Here is a 25625-nt window from a genome sequence, read left to right on the forward strand (position 1 = left end):
CCCAACCTGCCTTCTGTCAATCCCTAGGATTATAATAAATACCAAAGCTCAAACCATCTGGGTCCTGGTTCTGCATCTGGGTCCTGGGTCCTGGGTCCTGTATCTGCATCTGGGTCCTGGGTCCTGGGTCCTGTATTTGCATCTGGGTCCTGTTTCTGCATCTGGGTCCTGTGTCTGCATCTGGGTCCTGGGTCCAGGGTCTGCATCTGGGTCCTGTATCTGCATCTGGGTCCTGTTTCTGCATCTGGGTCCTGTGTCTGCATCTGGGTCCTGGGTCCAGGGTCTGCATCTGGGTCCTGTGTCTGCATCTGGGTCCTGGGTCCTGGGTCCTGTATTTGCATCTGGGTCCTGTTTCTGCATCTGGGTCCTGTGTCTGCATCTGGGTCCTGGGTCCAGGGTCTGCATCTGGGTCCTGTATCTGCATCTGGGTCCTGTTTCTGCATCTGGGTCCTGTGTCTGCATCTGGGTCCTGGGTCCAGGGTCTGCATCTGGGTCCTGTGTCTGCATCTGGGTCCTGGGTCCAGGGTCTGCATCTGGGTCCTGTATCTGCATCTGGGCCCTGTGTCTGCATCTGGGGCCTGTATCTGCATCTGGGTCCTGTGTCTGCATCTGGGTCCTGGGTCCTGTGTCTGAATCTGGGTCCTGGGTCCAGGGTCTGCATCTGGGTCCTGTGTCTGAATCTGGGTCCTGCATCTGCATCTGGGTCCTGTATCTGCATCTGGGTCCTGTATCTGCATCTGGGTCCTGTGTCTGCATCTGGGTCCTGTGTCAGCATCTGGGTCCTGTATCTGCATCTGGGTCCTGTGTCTGCATCTGGGTCCTGGGTCCTGTGTCTGTATCTGCATCTGGGTCCTGTGTCTGCATCTGGGTCCTGTGTCTGCATCTGGGTCCTGTTTCTGCACCTGGGTCCTGTGGGTCCTTTGTCTTCATCTGGGTCCAGCTGGCTGTGCTGCTGCTCCAGTTTCAACTGTTCTGCCTTATTATTATTCGACCATGCTGGTCATTTATGAACATTTGAACATCTTGGCCATGTTCTGTTATAATCTCCACCCGGCACAGCCAGAAGAGGACTGGCCACCCCACATAGCCTGGTTCCTCTCTAGGTTTCTTCCTAGGTTTTGGCCTTTCTAGGGAGTTTTTCCTAGCCACCGTGCTTCTACACCTGGATTGCTTGCTGTTTGGGGTTTTAGGCTGGGTTTCTGTACAGCACTTTGAGATATCAGCTGATGTACGAAGGGCTATATAAATACATTTGATTTGATTTGATTTGATCTGGGTCCTGTTTCTGCATCTGGGTCCTGTTTCTGCATCTGGGTCCTGTTTCTGCATCTGGGTCCTGTGTCTGCATCTGGGTCCTGTGTCTGCATCTGTGTCCTGTTTCTGCATCTGGGTCCTGTGTCTGCATCTGGGTCCTGTGTCTGCATCTGGGTCCTGTTTCTGCATCTGGGTCCTGTTTCTGCATCTGGGTCCTGTTTCTGCATCTGGGTCCAGTGTCTGCATCTGGGTCCTGTGTCTCTATCTGGGTCCTGTATCTGCATCTGGGTCCTGTGTCTGCATCTCAGTCCTGCATCTGCATCTGGGTCCTGTGACTGCATCTGGGTCCTGTTTCTGCATCTGTGTCCTGTTTCTGCATCTGGGTCCTGGGTCCTGGGTCCTGGGTCCTGTTTCTGCATCTGGGTCCTGGGTTCTGCATCTGGGTCCTGTTTCTGCATCTTGGTCCTGTGTCTGCATCTGGGTCCTGTTTCTGCATCTGGGTCCTGTGTCTGCATCTGGGTCCTGTGTCTGCATCTGGGTCCTGTATCTGCATCTGGGTACCGTGTCTGCATCTGGGTCCTGTGTCTGCATCTGGGTCCTGTTTCTGCATCTGGGTCCTGGTTCTGCATCTGGGTCCTGTTTCTGCATCTGGGTCCAGTGTCTGCATCTGGGTCCTGTGTCTCTATCTGGGTCCTGTATCTGCATCTGGGTCCTGTGTCTGCATCTCAGTCCTGCATCTGCATCTGGGTCCTGTGACTGCATCTGGGTCCTGTTTCTGCATCTGTGTCCTGTTTCTGCATCTGGGTCCTGGGTCCTGGGTCCTGGGTCCTGTTTCTGCATCTGGGTCCTGGGTTCTGCATCTGGGTCCTGTTTCTGCATCTTGGTCCTGTGTCTGCATCTGGGTCCTGTTTCTGCATCTGGGTCCTGTGTCTGCATCTGGGTCCTGTGTCTGCATCTGGGTCCTGTATCTGCATCTGGGTCCTGTGTCTGCATCTCAGTCCTGTATCTGCACCTGGGTCCTGGGTCTGCATCTGGGTCCTGTGTCTGCATCTGGGTCCAGTGTCTGCATCTGGGTCCTGTGTCTCTATCTTTGTCCTGTTTTTGCATCTGGGTCCTGGGTCCAGTGTCTGCATCTGGGTCCTGTGTCTGCATCTGGGTCCTGTGTCTGCATCTGGGTCCTGTGTCTGCATCTGGGTCCTGGGTCCAGTGTCTGCATCTGGGTCCTGTTTTTGCATCTGGGTCCAGTGTCTCTATCTGGGTTCTGTTTTTGCATCTGGGTCCTGGATCTGCATCTGGGTCCTGTGTCTCTATCTTTGTCCTGTTTTTGCATCTTGGTCCTGGGTCCAGTGTCTGCATCTGGGTCCTGTGTCTGCATCTGGGTCCTGTGTCTGCATCTGGGTCCTGGGTCCAGTGTCTGCATCTGGGTCCCTTTTTTGCATCTGGGTCCAGTGTCTCTATCTGGGTCCTGTTTTTGCATCTGGGTCCAGTGTCTCTATCTGGGTCCTGTTTTTGCATCTGGGTCCTGGATCTGCATCTGGGTCCTGTGTCGGTATACTAACCAAGGGCGATGAATAGGCTGTGTATTTTGTATAAGTAGCTTCATAGTAAGGGGAGAGTGATCCAAAAATAAACACTGGGTTTTTCTCTGGTCCAGCTGCTATAGAACCACTGCTACCTGCAGAACTGGAGGTAAACATCTCTAGAGGCATTGGCCCAAAAGACTGTACCTTTATAGACGGTTTTAATTCTCGCATGGAGAACTGAAAATATCAGGATTTGACCAATCATATCCTGAGCAGCAACACAGCAGCTGACAGTGAGTCAACCCTCCGTATGGCCCCCTGTTTGTAATGTTAATGAAGGGCAGTAATACCATACAGGAGACAGTGAGTCAACCCTCCGTATGGCCCCCTGTATGTAATGTTAATGAACGGCCTGGCAGTAATACCATAGTTGAGACAGTGAGTGAACCCTCCGTATGGCCCCCTGTATGTAATGTTACTGAAAGACAGTAATACCATACAGGAGACAGTGAGTCAACCCTCCGTATGGCCCCCTGTATGTAATGTTAATGAAAGACAGTAATACCATACAGGAGACAGTGAGTCAACCCTCCGTATGGCCCCCTGTATGTAATGTTAATGAAGGACAGTAATACCATACAGGAGACAGTGAGTCAACCCTCCGTATGGCCCCTGTATGTAATGTTAATGAAGGACAGTAATACCATACAGGAGACAGTGAGTCAACCCTCCGTATGGCCCCCTGTATGTAATGTTACTGAAAGACAGTAATACCATACAGGAGACAGTGAGTCAACCCTCCGTATGGCCCCCTGTATGTAATGTTAATGAAGGACAGTAATACCATACAGGAGACAGTGAGTCAACCCTCCGTATGGCCCCCTGTATGTAATGTTACTGAAAGACAGTAATACCATACAGGAGACAGTGAGTCAACCCTCCGTATGGCCCCCTGTATGTAATGTTAATGAAGGACAGTAATACCATACAGGAGACAGTGAGTCAACCCTCCGTATGGCCCCCTGTATGTAATGTTAATGAACGGCCTGGCAGTAATACCATACTGGAGACAGTGAGTCAACCCCCCATATGGCCCCCTGTATGTAATGTTAATGAAGGTCAGTAATACCATACTGGAGACAGTGAGTCAACCCTCCATATGGCCTCCTGTATGTAATGTTAATGAAGGGCCTGGCAGTAATACCATCCTGGAGACAGTGAGTCAACCCTCCATATGGCCCCCTGTATGTAATGTTAATGAACGGCCTGGCAGTAATACCATACAGGAGACAGTGAGTCAACCCTCCATATGGCCCCCTGTATGTAATGTTAATGAACGGCCTGGCAGTAATACCATACAGGAGACAGTGAGTCAACCCTCCTTATGGCCCCTGTATGTAATGTTAATGAACGGCCTGGCAGTAATACCATACTGGAGACAGTGAGTCAACCCTCCATATGGCCCCCTGTATGTAATGTTAATGAACGGCCTGGCAGTAATACCATACAGGAGACAGTGAGTCAACCCTCCGTATGGCCCCCTGTATGTAATGTTAATGAAGGACAGTAATACCATACAGGAGACAGTGAGTCAACCCTCCGTATGGCCCCCTGTATGTAATGTTAATGAACGGCCTGGCAGTAATACCATACAGGAGACAGTGAGTCAACCCTCCGTATGGCCCCCTGTATGTAATGTTAATGAAGGGCAGTAATACCATACAGGAGACAGTGAGTCAACCCTCCGTATGGCCCCCTGTATGTAATGTTAATGAACGGCCTGGCAGTAATACCATACAGGAGACAGTGAGTCAACCCTCCGTATGGCCCCCTGTATATAATGTTAATGAAGGGCAGTAATACCATACAGGAGACAGTGAGTCAACCCTCCGTATGGCCCCCTGTATGTAATGTTAATGAAGGGCAGTAATACCATACAGGAGACAGTGAGTCAACCCTCCATATGGCCCCCTGTATGTAATGTTAATGAAGGGCCTGGCAGTAATACCATACTGGAGACAGTGAGTCAACCCTCCATATGGCCCCCTGTATGTAATGTTAATGAAGAGCAGTAATACCATACAGGAGACAGTGAGTCAACCCTCCATATGGCCCCCTGTAATGAATGTTAATGAAGGGCAGTAATACCATACAGGAGACAGTGAGTCAACCCTCCGTATGGCCCCCTGTATGTAATGTTAATGAACGGCCTGGCAGTAATACCATACAGGAGACAGTGAGTCAACCCTCCGTATGGCCCCCTGTATGTAATGTTAATGAAGGGCAGTAATACCGTACAGGAGACGACAGTTCATTACTTAAGTAGCCAATTCATGCACTTTGCTTTTTTTGTGAATGAATGATCTGCAGTCAGATTAAATCCTGATGCATGTTTAGATCTCACAGGGTTCTGCATCAGGACCAGCTGCAGGGAGCAGGTGCATTAATACATTGAGAAAGTGAGGATTCATTACTGTATTGACGTCAGGGAATATATCCATTCAAATTACAAAGGCATATATGTGTGCATCATCAAGTGCAGTACTCTGATAGATTGCACCAGGTAATTACTATGCATACCACTAACATCTCCGCCTAACTACTGCCGGCTACCATCAATTTCAGAAACCCTTAAAGTGTTTTTGGATCCAGGCATGCCAACGTGGTAAACATCGAATACATTATGTCAGGGAATCTCTGTCTGGGTTTCTACTTGATCTAAAGCTATGGAGGTAAGAAGCACCCGATGTCTTTGACATGTGGACATTAACGTCTCGGGAAGATCTGTAATAGCTTCACTTAATTGGCCTTTAAGGCCGGGCACCAATTAATAATCAATGGTGTCAGGGGAGGCCGGACTCTCTGTGTTTAAACCAATACGTGAATGCATTATATTCATATTTATTCTAAGTAAAGTCTTCATTGTAATTGGCATGTTATTAGAGCGAAGGCTTTTAGTCTGTATCAAAGTCATTGAATTAAAAAGGGAGATATAGATCTGTCCGGGAGAAACAAACAAGGCCAGTGTAATATGACAGAAACAATGAACAACTCTGGTTAAGAGCCTCATTATTCCTGCTCTTCTATGAGAGGAGGGAAAACAGCCTGCTCAGCTCAGGACTATATGCCTGTGTAGGCCAGTGTGTACCGCCTCATAGCTGACACTACAGAACCACCTCATCAATCTGCTCTCTTCAGCCGCCTGCTTGGCTAATCTCCCTGTCTGGCAGTGACGGGGAGGTTCCTGTACGACTGGAACAATATACAGAAACTATCTTACATCAATATACAGAGGAACTCACTCTCCTCAATAACCAGAGGAAACAGTCAGTAAGTCAGTAATCCTGAGCTCATTACTGATCTACCAGAGGAATTTATAGCATTAGTAATGATAATACACAGGTCTTGTGATAGAGCAGAGAGAAGGTCTCCAAGCTAACTATAAAGATACAACATGTGAACCAAAAGTATGTGGACACCCGCTCGTCGAACATCTCATTCCAAAATCATGGGCCTTAATATGGAGTTGGTCCCAGCCCCTTTGCAGCCTTAACAGCCTCCACTCTTCTGGGAAGGCTTTCCACTAGATGTTGGAACATTGCTGCTATAACAGCCTCCACTCTTCTGGGAAGGCTTTCCACTAGATGTTGGAACATTGCTACGGGGACTTGAGTCTATTCAGCTACAAGAGCATTAGTGAGGTCTGGCACTGATGTTAGGCGATTAGGCCTGAGTCGCAGTCGGCGTTCCAATTCATTCCAAAGGTGTTTGATTGGGGTTGAGGTCGGAGCTCTGTGCAGGATGGTCAAGTTCTTCCACACTGATCTTGACAAGCCATGTCTGTATGGACCTGGCTTTGTGCACATGCTCATGCTGAAATAGGAGAGGGCCTTCCCCAAATGGTTGCCTTAAAGGTGGAAACACAGAATCGTCTAGAATGTCATTCTATGCTGTAGCGTGAAGATTTCCCTTCACTGGAACTAAGGGGCCCGAACCATGAAAAACAGCCCCAGACCAAAGCTGGCACGATGCATTGGGGCAAGTATCGTTCTCCTGGCATCCACCATTCTACTGGGGAAACAGTAGAACAAGTCTCCAGACTGAGGAAACAGCTGAATGAGTCTCCAGACTGGGGAAACAGCTGAATGAGTCTCCAGACTGGGGAAACAGCTGAATGAGTCTCCAGACTGGGGAAACAGTAGAATGAGTCTACAGACTGAGGAAACAGTAGAATGAGTCTCCAGACTGGGGAAACAGTAGACTGAGTCTCCAGACTGGGGAAACAGCTGAATGAGTCTCCAGACTGGGGAAACAGTAGAACAAGTCTCCAGACTGGGGAAACAGCTGAATGAGTCTCCAGACTGGGGAAACAGTAAAATGAGTCTCCAGACTGGGGAAACAGTAGAATGAGTGTCCAGACTGGGGAAACAGCTAAATGAGTCTCCAGACTGGGGGAACAGCTGAATGAGTCTCCAGACTGGGGAAACAGTAGAATGAGTCTCCAGACTGGGGAAACAGTAAAATGAGTCTCCAGACTGGGGAAACAGCTGAATGAGTCTCCAGACTGGGGAAACAGCTGAATGAGTCTCCAGACTGGGGAAACAGTAGACTGAGTCTCCAGACTGGGGAAACAGTAAAATGAGTCTCCAGACTGGGGAAACAGCTGAATGAGTCTCCAGACTGGGGAAACAGTAGACTGAGTCTCCAGACTGGGGAAACAGCTGAATGAGTCTCCAGACTGGGGAAACAGTAGAATGAGTCTCCAGACTGGGGAAACAGTAAAATGAGTCTCCAGACTGGGGAAACAGCTGAATGAGTCTCCAGACTGGGGAAACAGTAGAATGAGTCTCAAGACTGGGGAAACAGTAGACTGAGTCTCCAGACTGGGGAAACAGTATAATGAGTCTCCAGACTGGGGAAACAGTAAAATGAGACTCCAGACTGGGGAAACAGCTGAATGAGTCTCCAGACTGGGGAAACAGTAAAATGAGTCTCCAGACTGGGGAAACAGCTGAATGAGTCTCCAGACTGGGGAAACAGTCAAATGAGTCTCCAGACTGGGGAAACAGCTGAATGAGTCTCCAGACTGGGGAAACAGTAGAATGAGTCTCAAGACTGGGGAAACAGTAGACTGAGTATCCAGACTGGGGAAACAGTATAATGAGTCTCCAGACTGGGGAAACAGTAAAATGAGACTCCAGACTGGGGAAACAGCTGAATGAGTCTCCAGACTGGGGAAACAGCTGAATGAGTCTCCAGACTGGGGAAACAGCTGAATGAGTCTCCAGACTGGGGAAACAGTAGAATGAGTCTCCAGACTGGGGAAACAGCTGAATGAGTCTCCAGTCAGTTTCTCCGGTAAAAAAATTAAAGTGGGATAGATATCGGCGAGGTCTCGCAGGCCGTGGTGATTTATAGATTCTCAGAGAGGCTGGTTTGAAAGAGAGGAGGAGGAGGAGAGGAGGGGCAGAGAAAGGAGGCCGGGAGATTTATCATCTCAGTTGACTTTTTCCAAGCGGCTTGGCTCTCCAGAAATAACAACACAGGTATTTAACCTGCTCCCTGTCAGCCCTGCATGGAAAACTGGTCTCCTTCATCAGGGAGGAAGTGCACATTTCGCTAAATGACCAAACTATCTTGACTATTTTTCATTCTCATATGTAAGTTGGTAACCTTCCAAAGAGAGTGACTGATGAGCTGAGTTCATTTCAAGGTTAGACGTTAAGACTTGCAGTAGAGAAACCTAAACTCCATCAAAACCGCAAGAGTCCCTTCACACTTCACTGTGCTTTGACAAAGATATCGACATTTCACAGGTCAAACACTTAAAAGAAGGACTCCCATCTAATGGATCTGTTACAATATGTTGAGAATGAAGAGGGACTCCCATCTAATGGATCTGTTACAATATGTTGAGAATGAAGAGGGACTCCCATCTAACGAATCTGTTACAATATGTTGAGAATGAAGAGGACCTCCCATCTAATGGATCTGTTACAATATGTTGAGAATGAAGAGGACCTCCCATCTAATGGATCTGTTACAATATGTTTAGGACAAGCTCTAAAGACAACAATAGATTAAATATGTTGAGAAGGAAGAGGACCTCCCATCTAATGGATCTGTTACAATATGTTTAGGACAAGCTCTAAAGACAACAATAGATTAAATATGTTGAGAAGGAAGAGGACCTCCCATCTAATGGATCTGTTACAATATGTTGAGAAGGAAGAGGACCTCCCATCTAACGGATCTGTTACAGTATGTTTAGGACAAGCTCTAAAGACAACACTAGATTAAACTTCTCCTTGATAACAGTGTGTGGTAATGCCAGAGATGGAGCTAGATGTGTCTTCTATACTGTCGATGTGCAGCCCTATTGAATCAGAGCATATAGCCAACAGCTGTTCTGTCAACCTGAGATGGACATTGTTTATTCAACAACTGAACTGAATGACAGGTGGTTAAAAGTGATCGGTTACATAACATAATATTACATTGCATCATCAGTTGTTCATCCTTCATGAGACAAAGAATAAATCATATTATCTGTCTAACTTGGCATTGACCAGTCTGCATCCCAAATGGTACGTTATTAATACATAGTCCACTAGTTCTGACCGGGGTTTTGGATAGTCCACTAGTTCTGACTGGGGCTCTGGATAGTCCACTAGTTCTGACTGGGGCACTGGATAGTCCACTAGTTCTGACTGCAGTTCTGGATAGTCCACTAGTTCTGACAGGGGCTCTGGATAGTCCACTAGTTCTGACTGCAGTTCTGGATAGTCCACTAGTTCTGACAGGGGCTCTGGATAGTCCACTAGTTCTGACCAGGGCTCTGGATAGTCCACTAGTTCTGACCGGGGCACTGGATAGTCCACTAGTTCTGACTGCAGTTCTGGATAGTCCACTAGTTCTGACAGGGGCTCTGGATAGTCCACTAGTTCTGACAGGGGCTCTGGATAGTCCACTAGTTCTGACCGGGGCTCTGGATAGTCCACTAGTTCTGACCGGGGCTCTGGATAGTCCACTAGTTCTGACCGGGGTTCTGGATAGTCCACTAGTTCTGACAGGGGCTCTGGATAGTCCACTAGTTCTGACCGGGGCACTGGATAGTCCACTAGTTCTGACTGCAGTTCTGGATAGTCCACTAGTTCTGACAGGGGCTCTGGATAGTCCACTAGTTCTGACAGGGGCTCTGGATAGTCCACTAGTTCTGACCGGGGCTCTGGATAGTCCACTAGTTCTGACCGGGGCTCTGGATAGTCCACTAGTTCTGACCGGGGTTCTGGATAGTCCACTAGTTCTGACTGGGGCTCTGGATAGTCCACTAGTTCTGACCGGGGCTCTGGATAGTCCACTAGTTCTGACCGGGGCTCTGGATAGTCCACTAGTTCTGACCGGGGCTCTGGATAGTCCACTAGTTCTGACCGGGGCTCTGGATAGTCCACTAGTTCTGACCGGGGCTCTGGATAGTCCACTAGTTCTGACCGGGGTTCTGGATAGTCCACTAGTTCTGACAGGGGCTCTGGATAGTCCACTAGTTCTGACCGGGGCTCTGGATAGTCCACTAGTTCTGACCGGGGCACTGGATAGTCCACTAGTTCTGACCGGGGCACTGGATAGTCCACTAGTTCTGACAGGGGCTCTGGATAGTCCACTAGTTCTGACCGGGGCTCTGGATAGTCCACTAGTTCTGACCGGGGCTCTGGATAGTCCACTAGTTCTGACAGGGGCTCTGGATAGTCCACTAGTTCTGACCGGGGCTCTGGATAGTCCACTAGTTCTGACAGGGGCTCTGGATAGTCCACTAGTTCTGACAGGGGCTCTGGATAGTCCACTAGTTCTGACCGGGGCTCTGGATAGTCCACTAGTTCTGACCGGGGCTCTGGATAGTCCACTAGTTCTGACTGCGGTTCTGTATAGTCCACTAGTTCTGACAGGGGCACTGGATAGTCCACTAGTTCTGACAGGGGCTCTGGATAGTCCACTAGTTCTGACCGGGGCTCTGGATAGTCCACTAGTTCTGACCAGGGCTCTGGATAGTCCACTAGTTCTGACCAGGGCTCTGGATAGTCCACTAGTTCTGACCAGGGCTATGTCAAGGGTGTGTTCCTGTTTAGAAATGATACGTCCAGCGTGAGTTCCTGTTTAGAGATGATTTGTCAGGGTGTGTTCTCTATGGAGTGGCATCCAACTGGGTAATGCAATTATACGCCATTTTGTCATTGTTTTATAACAACTTGTTAATTTACTCGACATATGTTTCCTTTACTACAGTTGATCAAACTGAGGTACTGTATGCTAGAAAGACACGTCAGACTTTCCTGTCTGTAATAACAATAGACTGTCCTTATAATTAGTTTTAAAGTTCATTCCCTGAGCAGGAAGAGACAGACATGTTGCCAGTGGAAAATATAAAATGTCTGCAAATCTTTCAGCACGTTTAGAGGAGATGTTCCAGACAGAAAGTGTTGGACTTCTCTCCCTGAGAGTGGCTGTTGATGTAGTGCTCAGTAAGTACATGAATCTAGCAGACCACACCCAGGAGAGCACATTTCAACTCTGTACATTAGATATCTTCTTTGCAGACATTGAATAACTAAAGACATGACATGATAGAACAGGCTACTAAGATTTATATTGAAACCCTAGGATGACCCATAACTGCAAGTACACTCAGTCTTTAACTCCTGACTTCCACAGTTCTATCCCCACTGAGAGAACAGTTAACTCAGTCTTTACCTCCTGACTTCCACAGTTCTACCCCCACTGAGAGAACAGTTAACTTTACCTCCTGACTTCCACAGTTCTAACCCCCACTGAGAGAACAGTTAACTCAGTCTTTACCTCTTGACTTCCACAGTTCTACCCCCACTGAGAGAACAGTTAACTCAGTCATTAACTCCTGACTTCCACAGTTCTACCCACACTGAGAGAACAGTTAACTCAGTCTTTACCTCCTGACTTCCACAGTTCTACCCCCACTGAGAGAACAGTTAACTTTACCTCCTGACTTCCACAGTTCTACCCCCCACTGAGAGAACAGTTAACTCAGTCTTTACCTCCTGACTTCCACAGTTCTACCCCCACTGAGAGAACAGTTAACTTTACCTCCTGACTTCCACAGTTCTACCCCCACTGAGAGAACAGTTAACTCAGTCTTTACCTCCTGACTTCCACAGTTCTATCCCCACTGAGAGAACAGTTAACTCAGTTTTTACCTCCTGACTTCCACAGTTCTATCCCCACTGAGAGAACAATTAACTCAGTCTTTACCTCCTGACTTCCACAGTTCTACCCTCCACTGAGAGAACAGTTAACTCAGTCTTTACCTCCTGACTTCCACAGTTCTGCCCCCACTGAGAGAACAGTTAACTTTACCTCCTGACTTCCACAGTTCTACCCCCCACTGAGAGAACAGTTAACTCAGTCTTTACCTCCTGACTTCCACAGTTCTATCCCCACAGAGAGAACAGGATCCCTCTGTCTATATGTGCTATGTAAAGTGCAGCGAATGCATTTGAACACCAGGTCAAATCATATTTATAAATTGTTTATACACTTGCAGTATGTAGGTCACCACATGCACTGTGTCTGACGTTTAAATATGCTGGCACTTCCATTCCTCTGTCTCAATGACAAAAAGCCTTTTAACGAAGAGCAAATGTCTGCAATCGCTCCCTCACATTGGAGTTAGGAATCAGCACAATGCTGAACAGTGGAGTCTCTGTGGAGTTAACATTCTGCCACCTATCGACTGGCCACCGACTGGCCAATGACTGGCCACTGACTGGCCACCGACTGGCCAATGACTGGCCAATGACTGGCCACCGACTGGCCAATGCCCTTCTCCTTGACACTGGACGTCTACTCACAAGGGAAAAAAAATAAAACTTCAGCAGTGTCCTGTGTAATTAGCAGACAGATCTTTGGTTGGCAAAGACAAAGTTTGAGTGAACCTTCAGTGAGAGGGGGAAAGGGGACACAGTCACCATATGTTCAGGGTGACCCTCATTATTCTCAATGAGAGAGCAGTCATCCATGGAATGGTCTCGCTGATAACAGCCCATAACACCTTCTCTGGAACGGAGCAGCCCTCCGGTGGGAGGCGTGGGTCGCTGGGTCCTGGACGCTGTACAGGAGGAGTCAGTAGGAGCGGGGCACAGCCTCCTCGCAGGACGTCGTAGCACGATGGATGTCTTGATGGAGAATAATGGGGTCACATTGAGACTACGATGTAAAGGCATAACCTTTATGCCTACTAGTTAATGATATTAGGAATCTGGCAGAGCAATTCTTCTTTTCCATGGGATGTATAACAAGAACAATATTTGGCCAGGGGAACTCATATGGGCCTCTTAGTTTCCTCGTCTAGTGAGTTAGTGTGATGCTGCCGCTGATCTGCAAGGTGACCGCAAGGAAGAGAGAGAGTTTAGGAGTCTGGACGGAGTGAAAGAGATGGGAGAGTCTTATTATAGACCATGTTAGAAGCAGAGCTACCAAACCATGTCAGAATAAGGTCTTTCCCTTCTAATATCATTATCAACAACACTGATATGTACAGGTTATTTCAAAGCTGTTGGCGATAATGTACACTTCATGAAAAATAGGTACATTTCTTTCATTAAATTGGAAAGCATTTCAATAGCTTTAGTGTGCACTATAACGTCTACAAAAGTCTTGACTTTGTAACTAATTTAATCTTCAGAAGTCTTGACTTTTATATTAGTTACTATATTCAGAAGTCTTGACTTTAAATTAGTTACTATATTCAGAAGTCTTGACTTTATATTAGTTACTATATTCAGAAGTCTTGACTTTATATTAGTTACTATATTCAGAAGTCTTGACTTTATATTAGTTACTATATTCAGAATTCTTGACTTTATATTAGTTACTATATTCAGAAGTCTTGACTTTATATTAGTTACTATATTCAGAAGTCTTGACTTTATATTAGTTACTATATTCAGAAGTCTTGACTTTATATTAGTTACTATATTCAGAATTCTTGACTTTATATTAGTTACTATATTCAGAAGTCTTGACTTTATATTAGGTACTATATTCAGAAGTCTTCTCTTCAAATGAGTTACTGATTGTGGACTACAGGAAAAATAGGACCGAGCACGCCCCCATTCTCATTGAAGGGGCTGCAGTGGAGCAGGTTGAGAGCTTCAAGTTCCTTTGTGTCCACATCACCAACAAACTAACATGGTCCAAGCACACCAAGACAGTCATGAAGAGGGCACAACAAAACCTATTCCCCCTCAGGAGACTAAAAAGATTTGCCATGGGTCCTGAGATCCTCAAAAGGATCTACAGCTGCACCATCGAGAGCATCGAGAGCATGGTGGGGGCGGCAGGGTAGCCTAGTGGTTAGAGCGTTGGACTAGTAACCGGAAGGTTGCAAGTTCAAATCCCCGAGCTGACAAGGTACAAATCTGTCGTTCTGCCCCTGAACAGGCAGTTAACTGTTCCTAGGCCGTCATTGAAAATAAGAATTTGTTCTTAACTGACTTGCCTAGTTAAATAAAGGTAAAATAAAAAAATAAAATGGTTGCCTCATATGACAACTGCTCAGCCGCCGACCGCAAGGCACTACAGAGGGTAGTGCAAACGGCCCAGTACATCACTGGGGCCATCCAGGACCAGGAGCTCCCTGCCATCCAGGACCAGGCGGTGTCAGAGGAAAACCCTAAAAATGTAAACATGCATAGTCACTTTAATAACTCTACCTGCATGTACATAGTACCTCAACTAACTGGTGCCTCTGCACATTGACTCTGTACCGGCGCACTCTGTTTACTGCTGCTCTTTAATTACTTGTTACTCTCTTACTCTTATCCGTAGTTTTTCAACACTGTAAGGTCTACACCTCCTGTTTTTGGCGCATGTGACTAATTCAATTTGACAATTTGACAACTACAGGCCTCACCACCATCATCACCACCACCACCACCGCCGCCACCACCACTACTACCACCACCATGATCACCACCACCACCACCACTACCACCACCACCGCCACCACCACCACTACTACCACCACCATCATCACCACCACCACCACCACTACCACCACCACCGCCACCACCACCACTACTACCACCACCATCATCACCACACCACCACCACCACTACTACCACCACCACCATCACCACCACCACCACCACTACTACCACCACCATCATCACCACCACCATCATCACCACCACCACCACCACCACCACTACCACCACCACCACCACTACTACCACCACCACTACTACCACCACCACCACTACTATGGGGCCACAGTGTCACACAGTCCTCGGATGGGGCCACAGTGTCTCCTGACCCCTCCTGTCTCAGCCTCCAGTATTTATGCTGCAGTAGTTTATGTGTCGGGGGGCTAGGGTCAGTTTGTTATATCTGGAGTACTTCTCCTGTCCTATTCGGTGTCCTGTGTGAATCTAAGTGTGCGTTCTCTAATTCTCTCTTTCTCTCTCTCGGAGGACCTGAGCCCTAGGACCATGCCCCAGGACTACCTGACATGATGACTCCTTGCTGTCACCAGTCCACCTGGCCGTGCTGCTGCTCCAGTTTCTTTCAACTGTTCTGCCTTATTATTATTCGACCATGCTGGTCATTTATGAACATTTGAACATCTTGGCCATGTTCTGTTATAATCTCCACCCGGCACAGCCAGAAGAGGACTGGCCATCCCACATATGCTCTCTCTAATTCTCTCTTTCTTTCTCTCTCTCGGAGGACCTGAGCCCTAGGACCATGCCCCAGGAATACCTGACATGATGACTCCTTGCTGTCCCCAGTCCACCTGACTGTGCTGCTGCTCCAGTTTCAACTGTTCTGCCTTATTATTATTCGACCATGCTGGTCATTTATGAACATTTGAACATCTTGACCATGTTCTGTTATAATCTCCACCCGGCACAGCCAGAAGAGGACTGGCCACCCCACATAGCCTGGTTCTTTTCTAGGTTTCTTCCTAGGTTTTGGCCTTTCTAGGGAGTTTTTCCTAGCCACCGTGCTTCTACACCTGCATTGCTTACTGTTTGGGGTTTTAGGCTGGATTTCTGTACAGCACTTTGAGATATCAGCTGATGTACGAAGGGCTATATAAATAGATTTGATTTGATTTGATACTACTACCACCATCATCACCAGCACCACCACTACTACTACCACCACCACCACTACTACCACCACCATCATCACCACCACCATCATCACCACAACCACCACCATCACCACCACTACTACCACCACCATCATCACCACAACCACCACCACTACTACCACCACCATCATCACCACCACAACCACCACTACCACCACCACCATCCCCACCACCACCACCACTACTACCACCACCATCACCACCACTACTACCACCACCACTACTACCACCAGCACTACTACCACCAGCACTACTACCACCAGCACTACTACCACCACCACTACTACCACCAGCACTACTACCACCACCACCACTACTACCACCACCATCATCACCACCACCACCATCATCACCACCACAACCACCACTACCACCACCACTACTACCACCACCATCATCACCACCACAACCACCACTACCACCACCACCATCCCCACCACCACCACTACTACTACCACCACCATCACCACCACTACCACTACTACCACCACCACTACTACCACCAGCACTACTACCACCACCACCACTACTACCACCACCACCATCACCACCACCACCACCACTACTACCACCACCATCATCACCACAACCATCATCACCACCACCACCATCATCATCACCACCACCACCACTACTACCACCACCACCACTACTACCACCACCATCATCACCACCACAACCACCACTACCACCACCACCACCATCATCACCACCACCATCACCACCACCACCACCACCACCACTACTACCACCACCATCATCACCACCACCACCACCACCACTACTCACCACTATTTCATGTGAAGTTATATGTAGCTGTAAATGTAAACTGTCAGGAGTAGAGCCGTACAGGACGGTCTGTAAATGTAAACTGTCAGGAGCAGAGCTGTACAGTGCAGGACGGTCTGTAAATGTAAACTGTCAGGAGCAGAGCTGTACAGTACAGGACAGTCTGTAAATGTAAACTGTCAGGAGTAGAGCTGTACAGGACGGTCTGTAAATGTAAACTGTCAGGAGCAGAGCTGTACAGGACGGTCTGTAAATGTAAACTGTCAGGACAGAGCTGTACAGTGCAGGACGGTCTGTAAATGTAAACTGTCAGGAGCAGAGCTGTACAGTACAGGACAGTCTGTAAATGTAAACTGTCAGGAGCAGAGCTGTACAGTACAGGACGGTCTGTAAATGTAAACTGTCAGGAGTAGAGCCGTACAGGACGGTCTGTAAATGTAAACTGTCAGGAGCAGAGCCGTACAGGACGGTCTGTAAATGTAAACTGTCAGGAGCAGAGCCGTACAGGACGGTCTGTTTTTTTTTTTTTTTTTTATTTCACCTTTATTTAACCAGGTAGGCTAGTTGAGAACAAGTTCTCATTTGCAACTGCGACCTGGCCAAGATAAGGCATAGCAGTGTGAACAGACAACACAGAGTTACACATGGAGTAAACAATTAACAAGTCAATAACACAGTAGAAAAAAGGGGAGTCTATATATACATTGTGTGCAAAAGGCATGAGAAGGTAGGCAAATAATTACAATTATGCAGATTAACACTGGAGTGATAAATGATCAGATGGTTATGTAAAGGTAGAGATATTGGTGTGCAAAAGAGCAGAAAAATAAATAAATAAAAACAGTATGGGGATGAGGTAGGTGAAAATGGGTGGGCTATTTACCAATAGACTATGTACAGCTGCAGCGATCGGTTAGCTGCTCAGATAGCAGATGTTTGAAGTTGGTGAGGGAGATAAAAGTCTCCAACTTCAGCGATTTTTGCAATTCGTTCCAATCACAGGCAGCAGAGAACTGGAACGAAAGGCGGCCAAATGAGGTGTTGGCTTTAGGGATGATCAGTGAGATACACCTGCTGGAGCGCGTGCTACGGATGGGTGTTGCCATCGTAACCAGTGAACTGAGATAAGGCGGAGCTTTACCTAGCATGGACTTGTAGATGAGCTGGAGCCAGTGGGTCTGGCGACGAATATGTAGCGAGGGCCAGCCGATTAGAGCATACAAGTCGCAGTGGTGGGTGGTATAAGGTGCTTTAGTGACAAAACGGATGGCACTGTGATAAACTGCATCCAGTTTGCTGAGTAGAGTGTTGGAAGCAATTTTGTAGATGACATCGCCGAAGTCGAGGATCGGTAGGATAGTCAGTTTTACTAGGGTAAGTTTGGCGGCGTGAGTGAAGGAGGCTTTGTTGCGGAATAGAAAGCCGACTCTTGATTTGATTTTCGATTGGAGATGTTTGATATGGGTCTGGAAGGAGAGTTTAGAGTCTAGCCAGACACCTAGGTACTTATAGATGTCCACATATTCAAGGTCGGAACCATCCAGGGTGGTGATGCTGGTCAGGCGTGCGGGTGCAGGCAGCGAACGGTTGAAAAGCATGCATTTGGTTTTACTAGCGTTTAAGAGCAGTTGGAGGCCACGGAAGGAGTGCTGTATGGCATTGAAGCTCGTTTGGAGGTTAGATAGCACAGTGTCCAAGGACGGGCCGGAAGTATATAGAATGGTGTCGTCTGCGTAGAGGTGGATCAGGGAATCGTAAACTGTCAGGAGCAGAGCCGTACAGTACAGGACGGTCTGTAAATGTAAACTGTCAGGAGTAGAGCCGTACAGGACGGTCTGTAAATGTAAACTGTCAGGAGTAGAGCCGTACAGGACGGTCTGTAAATGTAAACTGTCAGGAGTAGAGCCGTACAGGACGGTCTGTAAATGTAAACTGTCAGGAGTAGAGCCGTACAGGACGGTCTGTTAATGTAAACTGTCAGGAGCAGAGCTGTACAGTACAGGACAGTCTGTAAATGTAAACTGTCAGGAGCAGAGCTGTACAGGACGGTCTGACATTGAATCTGTTCTCTGTTTTCCTGCCACCGGGTTGACCTGAGTGTTGCCAGGTGAAGCTCCAAAGCTTACACTATATATCAGCCTATTTCACCGTGTATCACTGTGTCTCACGCTAGATTACATAGCAGAGAATTAGAAAGGTATCTCCCTGACTGAGCCCCCTAGAAATACCTCGGAACCATAATCAAGATTGTCTGCACATCTAAAAAAGAACCAGACTGTACACGTTTGGCATTGATCATGGTGCTACTACTAGTTCATGTCTTTGACCTACAGGGCATTTGATCCCAATGACATGAGCTTTATTTTTTCCTAAAGCTACAGCTTGATATTCCAGCACTTAATTTAAGAGCGCAGTTAAATCACAGAAGCCATAATATGTCAAGTGATCCCTGTGCTTTGTAGTGAGGAGAGGGAAAACAGTAAGTCATGAAAAAAAAAAGCTATGATTGCTTTTCTGTCCCTCCAAATGACAGTTATCACCTGAATGACCTGCTTGGGGCAGGCCCATCTAGAAATGACACGCTAAGGCATAACGTCATCTAACAGGGTAGTTACAAAAATCAATACAAACCCCATTTCAGAAGATACTCCGTGTGTGAGAGGGACCCGCTGTAACGTTCTTTATTGAATAGGCCTGAGGGGCTGGAAAACAAACTTTGAGACATACACGTGATCTCCCCCAACACAGGAATCAGGGGCCGAGGCGGGCGTTCCATTCTCAGTGTGTTCCTTAATTAACGTACAGCTCACTCAGCCTTTCACTGCATGGACACTACCAGTGGTGTGAAGTAAAAACACTTTAAAGTACTATTTAAGTAGTTTTTTGGGGTATCAGTACTTTACTAGTTATATTTTTGACAGCTTTTACTTCACTACATTTCTAAATAAAATAATGTACTTTTCACTCCATACATTTTCCCTGACACCCAAAAGTACTCGTTACATTTTGAATGTTTGGAGGACTCACTAAAGGACTCACTAAACAGAGAACATCCCTGGTCATCCCTACTGCCTCTGATCTGGAGGACTCACTAAACAGAGAACATCCCTGGTCATCCCTACTGCCTCTGATCTGGAGGACTCACTAAACAGAGAACATCCCTGGTCATCCCTACTGCCTCTGATCTGGAGGACTCACTAAACAGAGAACATCCCTGGTCATCCCTAGTGTCTCTGATCTGGAGGACTCACTAAACAGAGAACATCCCTGGTCATCCCTACTGCCTCTGATCTGGAGGACTCACTAAACAGAGAACATCCCTGGTCATCCCTAGTGTCTCTGATCTGGAGGACTCACTAAACAGAGAACATCCCTGGTCATCCCTACTGTCTCTGATCTGGTTGACTCACTAAACAGAGAACATCCCTACTGCCTCTGATCTGGAGGACTCACTAAACAGAGAACATCCCTGGTCATCCCTAGTGTCTCTGATCTGGAGGACTCACTAAACAGAGAACATCCCTGGTCATCCCTACTGTCTCTGATCTGGTTGACTCACTAAAGAGAGAACATCCCTGGTCATCCCTACTGCCTCTGATCTGGAGGACTCACTAAACAGAGAACATCCCTGGTCATCCCTACTGCCTCTGATCTGGAGGACTCACTAAACAGAGAACATCCCTGGTCATCCCTACTGCCTCAGATCTGGAGGACTCACTAAACAGAGAACATCCCTGGTCATCCCTACTGTCTCTGATCTGGTTGACTCACTAAACAGAGAACATCCCTGGTCATCCCTACTGCCTCTGATCTGGAGGACTCACTAAACAGAGAACATCCCTGGTCATCCCTACTGCCTCTGATCTGGAGGACTCACTAAACAGAGAACATCCCTGGTCATCCCTACTGCCTCAGATCTGGAGGACTCACTAAACAGAGAACATCCCTGGTCATCCCTACTGCCTCTGATCTGGAGGACTCACTAAACAGAGAACATCCCTGGTCATCCCTACTGCCTCTGATCTGGAGGACTCACTAAACAGAGAACATCCCTGGTCATCCCTACTGCCTCTGATCTGGAGGACTCACTAAACAGAGAACATCCCTGGTCATCCCTACTGCCTCTGATCTGGAGGACTCACTAAACAGAGAACATCCCTGGTCATCCCTACTGCCTCTGATCTGGAGGACTCACTAAACAGAGAACATCCCTGGTCATCCCTACTGTCTCTGATCTGGAGGACTCACTAAACAGAGAACATCCCTGGTCATCCTTACTGTCTCTGATCTGGAGGACTCACTAAACAGAGAACATCCCTGGTCATCCCTACTGCCTCTGATCTGGAGGACTCACTAAACAGAGAACATCCCTGGTCATCCCTACTGCCTCTGATCTGGAGGACTCACTAAACAGAGAACATCCCTGGTCATCCCTACTGTCTCTGATCTGGAGGACTCACTAAACAGAGAACATCCCTGGTCATCCTTACTGTCTCTGATCTGGAGGACTCACTAAACAGAGAACATCCCTGGTCATCTCTACTGCCTCTGATCTGGTGGATTTACTAAAGACACATGCTTTGTTTGTAAATGATGTCTGAGTATTGGAGTGTGACCCTGGCTAAATGTTAAAAACAAGAAGATGGTGCCGTCTGGTTTGCTTAATATCAGGAATTTAAAATGATTCATACTTTTACTTTTGATACTTAAGTATATTTAAAACCAAATACTTTTGGACTTTTACTCAAGTAGTCTTTTGATTAATTATCCTTTATTTATTTTACTGGGTGACTTTCTCTTTTACTTGAGTCATTTTCTATTAAGGTATCTTTACTTTTACTACAGTACGACAGCTGGGTAGTTTTTCCACCACTGGCTACTACGGCTTCATTATGAACCCTCCTCATTGTGACAGCCATAATAACTAAACTAAGTACCACTACGGCTTCATTATCCTCCTCATTGTGACGGCCTTAATAACTAAACTAAGTACCACTACGGCTTCATTACCCTCCTCATTGTGACGGCCTTAATAACTAAACTAAGTACCACTACTACGGCTTCATTACCCTCCTCATTGTGACGGCCTTAATAACTAAACTAAGTACCACTACGGTTTCATTCTGAACCCTCCTCATTGTGACGGCCTTAATAACTAAACTAAGTACCACTACTACGGCTTCATTACCCTCCTCATTGTGACAGCCTTAATAACTAAACTAAGTACCACTACGGCTTCATTACCCTCCTCATTGTGACGGCCTTAATAACTAAACTAAGTACCACTACGGTTTAATTCTGAACCCTCCTCATTGTGACGGCCTTAATAATTAAACTAAGTACCACTACTACGGCTTCATTACCCTCCTCATTGTGACAGCCTTAATAACTAAACTAAGTACCACTACGGCTTCATTACCATCCTCATAGTGACGGCCTTAATAACTAAACTAAGTACCACTACGGTTTAATTCTGAACCCTCCTCATTGTGACGGCCTTAATAATTAAACTAAGTACCACTACTACGGCTTCATTACCCTCCTCATTGTGACAGCCTTAATAACTAAACTAAGTACCACTACGGCTTCATTACCCTCCTCATTGTGACGGCCTTAATAACTAAACTAAGTACCACTACGGCTTCATTACCATCGTCATTGTGACGGCCTTAATAACTAAACTAAGTACCACTACTACGGCTTCATTATCCTCCTCATTGTGACGGCCTTAATAACTAAACTAAGTACCACTACGGCTTCATTACCCTCCTCATTGTGACGGCCTTAATAACTAAACTAAGTACCACTACTACGGCTTCATTACCCTCCTCATTGTGACGGCCTTAATAACTAAACTATGTACCACTACGGCTTCATTATCCTCCTCATTGTGACAGCCTTAATAACTAAACTAAGTACCACTACGGCTTCATTACCCTCCTCATTGCGACGGCCTTAATAACTAAACTAAGTACCACTACGGCTTCATTACCCTCCTCATTGTGACGGCCTTAATAACTAAACTAAGTACCACTACGGCTTCATTACCCTCCTCATTGTGACGGCCTTAATAACTAAACTAAGTACCACTACGGCTTCATTACCCTCCTCATTGTGACGGCCTTAATAACTAAACTAAGTACCACTACTACGGCTTCATTACCCTCCTAATTGTGACGGCCTTAATAACTAAACTAAGTACCACTACTACGGCTTCATTACCCTCCTCATTGTGACGGCCTTAATAACTAAACTAAGTACCACTACGGCTTCATTACCCTCCGCATTGTGACGGCCTTAATAACTAAACTAAGTACCACTACTACGGCTTCATTACCCTCCTCATTGTGACGGCCTTAATAACTAAACTAAGTACCACTACGGCTTCATTATCCTCCTCATTGTGACGGCCTAAATAACTAAACTAAGTACCACTACGGCTTCATTACCCTCCTCATTGTGACGGCCTTAATAACTAAACTAAGTACCACTACTACGGCTTCATTACCCTCCTCATTGTGACGGCCTTAATAACTAAACTATGTACCACTACGGCTTCATTACCCTCCTCATTGTGACGGCCTTAATAACTAAACTAAGTACCACTACGGCTTCATTACCCTCCGCATTGTGACGGCCTTAATAACTAAACTAAGTACCACTACTACGGCTTCATTACCCTCCTCATTGTGACGGCCTTAATAACTAAACTAAGCACCACTACGGCTTCATTACCCTCCTCATTGTGACGGCCTTAATAACTAAACTAAGTACCACTACTACGGCTTCATTACCCTCCTCATTGTGACGGCCTTTATAACTAAACTAAGTACCACTACTACGGCTTCATTACCCTCCTCATTCTGACAGCCTTAATAACTAAATTAAGTACCACTACGGCTTCATTATCCTCCTCATTGTGACGGCCTTAATAACTAAACTAAGTACCACTACGGCTTCATTACCCTCCTCATTGTGACGGCCTTAATAACTAAACTAAGTACCACTCAGTCTTCATTATCCTCCTCATTGTGACGGCCTAAATAACTAAACTAAGTACCACTACGGCTTCATTACCCTCCTCCTTGTGACGGCCTTAATAACTAAACTAAGTACCACTACTACGGCTTCATTACCCTCCTCATTGTGACGGCCTTAATAACTAAACTAAGTACCACCACGGCTTCATTATCCTCCTCATTGTGACGGCCTTAATAACTAAACTAAGTACCACTACGGCTTCATTTCCCTCCTCATTGTGACGGCCTTAATAACTAAACTAAGTACCACTACGGCTTCATTACCCTCCTCATTGTGACGGCCTTAATAACTAAACTAAGTACCACTACGGCTTCATTACCCTCCTCATTGTGACGGCCTTAATAACTAAACTAAGTACCACTACTACGGCTTCATTATCCTCCTCATTGTGACGGCCTTAATAACTCAACTAAGTACCACTACTACGGCTTCATTATCCTCCTCATTGTGACGGCCTTAATAACTCAACTAAGTACCACTACTACGGCTTCATTATCCTCCTCATTGTGACGGCCTTAATAACTCAACTAAGTACCACTACTACGGCTTCATTACCCTCCTCATTGTGACGGCCTTAATAACTCAACTAAGTACCACTACTACGGCTTCATTACCCTCCTCATTGTGACGGCCTTAATAACTAAACTAAGTACTACTACTACGGCTTCATTATCCTCCTCATTGTGACGGCCTTACTAATTAAACTAAGTACCACTACGGCTTCATTATCCTCCTCATTGTGACGGCCTTAATAACTAAACTAAGTACCACTACGGCTTAATTACCCTCCTCATTGTGACGGCCTTAATAACTAAACTAAGTACCACTACTACGGCTTCATTACCCTCCTCATTGTGACGGCCTTAATAACTAAACTAAGTACCACTACTACGGCTTCATTATCCTCCTCATTGTGACGGCCTTAATAACTAAACTAAGTACCACTACGGCTTCATTACCCTCCTCATTGTGACGGCCTTAATAACTAAACTAAGTACCACTACTACGGCTTCATTACCCTCCTCATTGTGACGGCCTTAATAACTAAACTAAGTACCACTACGCCTTCATTATCCTCCTCATTGTGACGACCTTAATAACTAAACTAAGTACTACTACGGCTTCATTACCCTCCTCATTGTGACGGCCTTAATAACTAAACTAAGTACCACTACGGCTTCATTACCCTCCTCATTGTGACGGCCTTAATAACTAAACTAAGTACCACTACGGCTTCATTACCCTCCTCATAGTGACGGCCTTAATAACTAAACTAAGTACTACTACGGCTTCATTACCCTCCTCATAGTGACGGCCTTAATAACTAAACTAAGTACCACTACTACGGCTTCATTACCCTCCTCATTGTGACGGCTTTAATAATTAAACTAAGTACCACTACGGCTTCATTACCCTCCTCATTGTGACGGCCTTAATAACTAAACTAAGTACCACTACAGCTTCATTACCCTCCTCATTGTGACGGCCTTAATAACTAAACTAAGTACCACTATGGCTTCATTACCCTCCTCATTGTGACGGCCTTAATAACTAAACTAAGTACCACTACGGCTTCATTACCCTCCTCATTGTGACGGCCTTAATAACTAAACTAAGTACCACTACGGCTTCATTACCCTCCTCATTGTGACGGCCTTAATAACTAAACTAAGTACCACTACGGCTTCATTACCCTCCTCATTGTGACGGCCTTAATAACTAAACTAAGTACCACTACTACGGCTTCATTACCCTCCTCATTGTGACGGCCTTAATAACTAAACTAAGTACGGGCTACCAACAGAATGACTGTGTTCAGCTTGTCTTCACC

This window comes from Oncorhynchus clarkii, unplaced genomic scaffold, assembly GCF_045791955.1.
Source record: "Oncorhynchus clarkii lewisi isolate Uvic-CL-2024 unplaced genomic scaffold, UVic_Ocla_1.0 unplaced_contig_1074_pilon_pilon, whole genome shotgun sequence".
Taxonomy (NCBI): Eukaryota; Metazoa; Chordata; class Actinopteri; order Salmoniformes; family Salmonidae; genus Oncorhynchus; species Oncorhynchus clarkii.